We start from the raw sequence: 8,021 nt of genomic DNA, 5'->3' as shown, positions 1-8,021 counted from the left end.
GCGGCCCGCGCCCGGAATAGGTGAGGCGGGCCGTCACTCGACCACTGCGCCCCGCCCCCGCTCCCGGCACCCCCACCCCCACCCGCCGTCTCGCGGGGCCCCAGACCCAGGCGAGGGGGGCGGGGCCCCAGAGGCCGCTCTCACCTCACGGTAGTTTGTTTGAAGCCGAGCCGCAAAGTGCGGTCTGCGCGCCGATTGGCGGAGTCCCGCCACGTGATGGCCGGATGACCCCACCCACAACCTCTCTGGTTACCTGGGCACTCCTAACGCCCAGAGAGCCCCAGGGACCGAGTTCATCTCCTCTAGAGTGAGTTGGGATGGAACATTTATAGTTAGTCTAATAAACTGGGAAGGGAGAGACAATGGATTCAAGTGCGAGCCAAGTTCTCCCTCCTCGGGCGGCAAGAAAGACTATCTATGGGCCCTCAGGAAGCAGGCCTTCGGGAAACAGGTCTTACTGCGCAGGCGCCAGAGGGGAGGTCGTGGGAAGTGAAGCTAGCGCGCGGGCTCAGCGCCGGGTGCTACTGCGCAGGCGCTGGTCGTCGCGATGTCCTTCGGCTCGCGGCTGTCCGGAGTCCCGGCTCCGCAGCTAGGTTGCTCTGGGTCGCTCTTTCTATGTCGCCTTTTTTAGATCGTCTGTTCCTTGAGAGGCCGGGGTACCCACCGTCCCCAAGACGTGTCCTCTCGCAGACGCCTGGGCCGGCCGATGTCTCCTGCGCTGAAGTGACCGCTCCAGCCCGTTTTTGCTCCCCTAAGCACTTTTTTAAAGTGGAAAAAAGAACATCAGGCTTGGCGGGGGGGGGGGGGGGGGCGGCGGCGGTGATCTGGGAAGCCCGGAACCGGATCGCATATTACCCAGTTTCTTTAATAAAGAAGGAAATTACGTTTAAAAGGACGAATTGTGTGGGCTTACATTTTTTAATCAGAATTGTCAGCTGGAATTCTTGGAAAGAAGGAAACGTTGGAGTAATTTGCGTCCAAAAGATAGGAAACCGATCAGATGTCCCTCATTTGAGAGGCCCAGGTAAACTATGGAACTTCGCATCATTTAATAGCGAGCTGCAACAGAGAGAGATGAGGCAGCTCTTTACTGAGGAAGTGAATTTCGAAAGGCGCTAGTCAGGTGTTGCACCTCCTGATGTCAGTAACTAGCGTCTTCCCTTCTCATTCATGGAAGGCTGAAGTCCTAGAGTGGCTTATAAAAGCCCCCTGCAATTTGGCCCATTTCAATGATTTTCATCGCTGCTCCTTCCGTTTCACTTTCCCGTTCACAGTCAGGCCAGGCACCCCCTGCTTCTCGGAGCCTTGACACCTGCTGTTCCTGCTGCCTCAGACCGGTGTGGCTCTCTTCCTCATTAGGGTCTTTGCGCAAATATCACCCTCTCAGTGAGGCCTGTCTTGACCTTTAAGTTTAAAATTGCAACTCCCCATCTCTGTTCTCTGCTTTATTTTCTACAGGGTGCCTACTGAATATATATTGAGTATGGAGTTATACATTCATTGTGTACCTCAGGAAGAATTTTCAAAGTGGTGCCAGTGGTTGCTTCTGTGGAGAACAACTGGGAGCAGGGTAAGATTAAAATTTACGCTTTTCTCTTTATTTCCCCACTCCTATCTGCATTACAAAAAAAAAAAGTGACTGAGTTTGTGGCATCTGCCCTGTCCCAGGCATTATGTTAGGCCCTGGGGTGGAGAGACAGCAGACAGCACATGTATGGCAAGGACTCTGGATGGTAGTTTAGCGGAGAAACAAGGCACCCACACTGTCCTAGCAAGGGAAAGGGGAAGCCACAAGCGGGGGGACAGCACAGACCAGGGCATGCAGAGGCACTAGAATGTGATAGTCCTCCAGGGCCTGCTAAATGGCAGTGGTGGATCCATGGAGAATGGACAGTGACAATTAGAGAAAAGAGGCAAAATGAGAAAGGCAACCTGCAGAAGGCATTTGATGCCAGGCTTAGGGGTTTGGCCATTATCCAAGGAGACATTGCAAGGTCTTAAGAAGAGAATGACAGGCTGAGATCTGAACTTACCTTTTAAAAAATTTTCTCCCATGAGAATTTAAGATGCAGTAGTCCAGAGGTGACAAACCGGTGGTCTCCGATGTTTGCTTTGGACCAGATTTTTTTTTTGGGGGGCCAACATAAGAATGTGGAACAACTGGAACTCAATAGGAAAACCACTTGGCAGTATCTTTTAAAGGTAAGCAAGTACTCTATGACTCAGTAATTCACTCCTAGAAATATACCCAACAAGATTGCTTTCATCTGTTCACCAGAAGGCATGAGTAGAATATTCATAGCTGACCTATTTTCATAGGCCCAACCGGCAGCAGCCTAAATGTCCATCAACAGCAGAGTAGTTGAGTGAGTGGAAGACCATCAGCCATGACAAAGAGCCATGTACACTTACACACAGCAGTGCAGGTGTGTCTCACAAGCACAAAGTCGAAAGCAAGATGCCAAATCCAAAAGAATACATAGTGTGATTCCATTCATATAACGTACAAAAGCAGCCAAATGAATCTAGTCCGTTAGAAGTCAGGATATTAGTGCCTCTTTGGGGGTGGGGTGGGGAGCTAGTGACTGGATGAGAGAGACTTTAGGGGCTGGTCACGTTCTGTTTCTTGGTCTGGATGTTGGTTGCTCTGTTGTGTTCGCTTTGTGAGTATCTTTTTTAATCTTTTTGTTGTTCATATATTTTTATTGTCCATTACAAGGTCCTCTCTTATTTTTATTTATTTATTTATATATTTATTAAGACTTTACTTATTTATTTGGGGGAGAGAGTGAGTGGGAGGGAGAGGGAGAGAGAATCTGAAGCAGACTCTGCACTGAGCTTAGAGCCCACTCAGGGCTTGACCCCATGACATGAGCCAAGACTGAGAGTTGTACGCTTAACCAGTTGAGCCACCCAGGCACCCCGTCACTTTGTGAATATTAATTGAGCTGTGCACTTAGGTATACATTTCTGGATATATATCAGCAATGAAGTTTTCAAGTTTTTGGTTTTTTTTTTTAGTAACATGTCAAAATCAGATGATCTCACGTACAGATTTAGCTCTTCGACTTCTCCCGGCCTCCTTTGTGTGTGCGTTCCAAGGGCTTCGCTTGACCTTGTAACTTGTAAAAAGGCACTCTATCCAGCTTGCTAGGGTCCCAGTCCCACCAATTTTTCTCACTGGTATTTTCTGCCTAGCCTCTGAAGACATTTCGGTTTGTGATGCCTGTGTACAAACATGGGTAATTATAGACACCACTTTTTATATTTCCATTTATTTTTGGAAGAAATATTTATGTGGCTCAAAATTCTAAGGGTACAAATTTATTTCCAGAGAAGTCTCTGTTCCACGTCTATGCTCCTGTATATCCAGTTCTCCCACGGAGAAAACAATGCTGCGCTTTGTGTACCCTTCCAGAAATATTTTGTGCATATACAAGCAAGTGAATCTATTCTTTCTGTCCCCCTTGTTTTCCCCTCTGTCTGGCACTTTGCATTTTTCACTTCATGGTTTCTGTTTCCTGTTAGCACTTACCAGATTCCTTCTTTTACTGCTGAATTGTATTTCACTGTATAGATGTACCAAACATTTTTGCACCAATTCTCTGTTGATTTGACTTTCAAATAGTGTCCATTCTTTTGTTCCTTCGAAGGATGCTGCAACATATAACCATGAATATCGATGTGCTTTTCCTATAAAACCGGAGAGCTGGCCCACTTATTGCTAAAACTAAACACACACCCAACACACACACTACAACTAGGCAGCCGTTGATCAAAAGTCAGACTCCGTGCTGGATGATCCAGGCTGTCGGATAACCACATGGAAACAACATTTTACAAATTCCTCAAGAACCCTCGGGATCTTTGTATCCATTCGCACAAGTGTCCTCACCACCACTGCACCCTGCGCTCCACATGCCCCACTTTGGAAAATCGTGCGCTGATGCAGGCTGGTTGATGGTACAGGGTGACTGAGGATGTCTAGAGAGGAGAATCCCGAGCTTAATCTAAGGCAGAACTGCTGGTGATGGGCAGGGTTCCAAGGGAAATTGAGAGAGTGAAATCAATAATAGTGAGCAGTTTGCCTCCCGTGTGTCAGGTGTCCTGGGTGCTGGGGATGTAGCTGTGAACACAGGAGTCAAGCCACCTGTCCTCGTGGGGCTGTCATTCTGGTGGGAGTACAATAAAGATGTAAACAAGATACTTTCACATAGTGATGGTGCCTTGAAGGGAGGAAAAGTGTCACAATATGCAGCATGCTGGAGGTGTGCCGAATGGGGCTGCTGTCGATGGGGGAGTCAGAGAGGGCCTCTGAGGGGAGAAGTGAAGGGTAAGATGTCCTGGGCCTTTGGTTGCTCTGAAGGAATAGGCTTTAGGACAGAGGAAACATCTAGTACAAAGGTCCTGAGGTAGGGTCAGCCTTGGCATGTTTGAAGAAGAGAAATGTGCGTAAAGAAGCAGGCAGTGGTGAGGATGTGTGAGGCAGTGAGGAAGCAATGAAGAGCTGCAGTGGGAACTGATGTCAGTGGTCTGGACTCCCAAGTGGAGGTGAGGTCAGGTGGAGAGGTTAACACATGAAGTCAGTTGTTGCCAGAAGACATCTGACCGGAAGAGACCTTGTAAAGCAGCCTAGCCAAGGAACGTTGGCTGCGGGGAAGGAGATCCGTGGAAGGAGGGATTTGGGATATCTTTTGGTGGTGGGGGCGGGGGACTGACAAGACTCTTCAGTGGACTGGGGCGAGGGAGAGGAGAGAGACTTTTGGCTATAAGCAGTAGAAACCCAATTAGCATAAGCGTAAGGAAATGGATTATCTCCCATGGCAGAATGTTCTGGACTGGAAGATTCAGCAGCTTAATGTGTTGTCACGGTCTAGGTTCTTTTCTCTCTTTTGTTGTGCCTCTTTCTGACTTAGCTTCATCCTCAGTTGGAAGTGGAGTTCCACACATCACATCCAGATTTATAACAGCCAGAGAAAGAATGTCTCTTTTCCCAGAAGCCCTCTCTCGATTGCCTTTACTTCTTGCCCAGAATTGGGTCACATGCAAGGGGAACAGGACACCCTTAGATCAAATCAAACCCACCCCTGGAGTTGGAGGTAGGACCAGGAATGGAGGGAATGGATACCTGAGCAAAATAAGGTCTCTGTTAGGAAGGATAAGGAGGGCAATGGGCTGAGACTCATGTGTCCACTAGGCTGTGTGGATGGAGAGCAATTCACCCAGCAAGGGATGAAAGAAGAGGTTTGCAGGACTGTGGAGAGGCCACATGGAGATTGTAAAGTGCCCCCTACCTTGACAATGTATGATGTCACCGATTGCCCTGATGGAGCAGTTTCAGTGAGTGGTAGGACAGAAACCAGGTTCAAGTTAGAAAGGGGAGGGCACAAGAGGAACTGAGAATGTATTCCATCCCCCACTGTGCTGTGCTGCACCACACTTCTGGAGAGAAGCCCAGTCTCTGGGCCAGTGTGTCTGGGGAGCGAAGACAGAAGAAGAACTGTGGTAGGTGTGAGACGAGCCTGTGAGCAAGAGCAGGTATGAGGGAGATGATGTTGGAACACCGAGTGCCTACTGGTCACTGCGCTGTTGGGTATCCCAGCTGTTGGGGGAGGGTGAGATGCAAGGGGAGCAGAGGAGAGCAAAACTACAGGGCTCCATGCAGAGCTTTTGACGACCACTATGCTGAATGAGTTGGCCAGAAACGCCAGAACGCAGCCCTAAGATGACAATAGTGGTAGGAGTCACCATACATTGTATGTTTCTAGCCTGGTTGCAAACTTTATGGCTTCATGACTATATAAATAATTATTATTAGCTAAGATAATTGGAATTACTGCTATTATGAGCTTCCTGTTCAACAGTCCATAGTCCTGATTACTATTTTAGGAAAAACACTAAGCCAGCTACAAACTGGTCATGTTATTCTTTTCTGCTCGCAGGTGAATCTTGCCTTTCCAAACATGGAAAGGAAGCTTCTTAGCCTGTCCCGGCTGCTGTAGCAAAATACCATAGACTGTGGGCGGCTTATAAACAACAGACATTTATTTCTTGCAGTTCTGGAGGCTGGGAAGTCCAAGGTCAAGGCTCTGGTAGTTTCGATGTTTGGAGAGAACCTGCTTCCTGGTTCATAGATGGCTGTGTTCTTGCCGTGTCCTCCACTTGGGAGAAAGGGGAAAGCAGCTCTCTGGGGTCTCTTTATAAGGACACTGATCCCATTCACAAGGGCTCCACCCCCATGATCTAGTCACCTCCCAAAGCCCCCCACCCCACGGATACCATCCCAATGGGGATTAGGTTTCAACGTTGTTTTTTTTTTTTAATGATTTTTTATTATATTATGTTAGTCACCATACAGTACATCCCCGGTTTCCGATGTAAAGTTTGATGATTCATTAGTTGCGTATAACACCCAGTGCACCATGCAATACGTGCCCTCCTACGTAGGTTTCAACGTTTGAATTTTGGGAGCACACTTTCATCTCAGGAACACTCCCTGCATCTCTTCCAGATCACTGAGCTTCTGTGGTTTCCAAAGAGAATCACCCCGTCAAATGGACAGCCGCTTCATACTATTTGAGACGAGCAGAAATATTCTACTCCGTTGTGAAAGGGCACTTGTTATACCCGACTCTGGAGATCGCACGAAGGAGTTCAAGGTTCCCCTGGCTTCGTGAACTCTGAAGGCAGAGGCAGTGGTAAAAATGTGTTCAGCCGACATGGTTTGAGGGATGCCCCATTCGTAACCTACAGGAGGACGCTGTTTCCTTTGGTTAGACATTGCCCCACATCTGTGGTTTGGAGTGTTGGCCAGAATAACAACTAAAAGCCAAAAAAAAAAAGTTCTCTTAATGCTACTTTTACATTATTCAGATACATTTGACTCTGGAGCAACATGGGTTTGAACTACAGGGGTCCACCTATATGCATATTTTTTTCGATACACTAGAGTACTGTAAACATATTTTCTCTTCCATATGATTTTTTAAATTTTCTTTTCTCTAGCTTGATTATAAGAGTACAGTATATAATACATATAACATACAAAATTTGTGTTAATTGGCTGTTCATGTGACTGGTAAGGCTTCTGCAACAATAGGCTATTAGTTGTTAAGTTTTTGGGGAGTCAAAAGTTATGGATGGATTTTCAACTGCATGTGAGTTAGCTCCCCTAACCCCTGTGTTGTTCAGGGTCTTTTGAAATAAATGTGTTTTTCTGAGTCCTTTCTCAGAAGCATTATAACTGATGAAGACTTCACTTTGATGTAATTTGCATTAAGGAAAAAACAGGAGAGGGAACCTAATGTGACATTTCATTATAGTCAAATAATCTAAAGTGTTATTCCCATCTGAATGTCTTCTCATTTTCCTTTCCATTCAGAGAAACCAGATACAGCATTATTAGCAAAAACAGATGAGCCTGACTCTTGACTCCATTTAAAATTTTTCACATTTCTATAAATTTGAAATTATTTTAAAATAAAAAAATTTTGAAAGCTAATGAAAGATTTATGTAGAGATACATTTCTTCTGGACATATTCCAAAGCCTGGGAAAATTTGAGAAGGAAATGAAATTAACTGCACTAATGCTAATAATATTTTAAACTACTCAATTTTGCATGTTCGGAAGGGCATAGCCTAACAGAGACTTAAAGACATTTAAAAGGTTATTTGGTTCTACCAGCATTTTTCTTAAATTGAAGTAAAATTCATATAACATGCAACTATGTTTTTAAAGGTTTTATTTATTTATTTGAGAGAGAGAAGAGTGAAAGAGCACAAGCAGGGGGAGGGGCAGAGAGAAGCAGACTCCCGCTGAGCAGGGAGCCTGATGCGGGACTCAATCCCAGGACCCTAGGATCATGACTTGAGCCAAAGGCAGACGCTTAACTGACTGAGCCACCCAGGTGCTCCTGCAACTAACTATTTTTAAGTGTACAATCCAGTGGCATTAGTACATTTACAACGTTGTTCAGTCACTAAGTGTACTACTTTTAAAGGTAATTTAACATTTACATTT

General features: G+C 46.1%; 1 long non-coding RNA gene across 2 annotated transcripts; it reads left to right on the top strand.

Annotated features, from left to right (window-relative positions):
* Window positions 1-26: 26 nt before the first annotated feature.
* LOC109491059 lies at window positions 27-7,718 on the top strand. 2 transcript variants are annotated; one of them, XR_004623708.1, is made up of 5 exons: window positions 27-307; window positions 632-1,024; window positions 1,459-1,570; window positions 2,059-2,202; window positions 6,512-7,718. It is a non-coding gene; the product is annotated as an uncharacterized LOC109491059 (long non-coding RNA). The 2 variants fall into 2 exon arrangements; XR_004623707.1 differs by lacking the exon at window positions 27-307 and having other exon boundaries at window positions 480-1,024.
* Window positions 7,719-8,021: the final 303 nt, after the last annotated feature.

The sequence above is a fragment of the Ailuropoda melanoleuca genome, chromosome 1 (genome assembly GCF_002007445.2).
Source record: "Ailuropoda melanoleuca isolate Jingjing chromosome 1, ASM200744v2, whole genome shotgun sequence".
In the NCBI taxonomy this organism is placed as follows: domain Eukaryota; kingdom Metazoa; phylum Chordata; class Mammalia; order Carnivora; family Ursidae; genus Ailuropoda; species Ailuropoda melanoleuca.
Note: the sequence above shows the minus strand (reverse complement) of the source record. Positions and strands in the feature narration are given on the sequence as shown.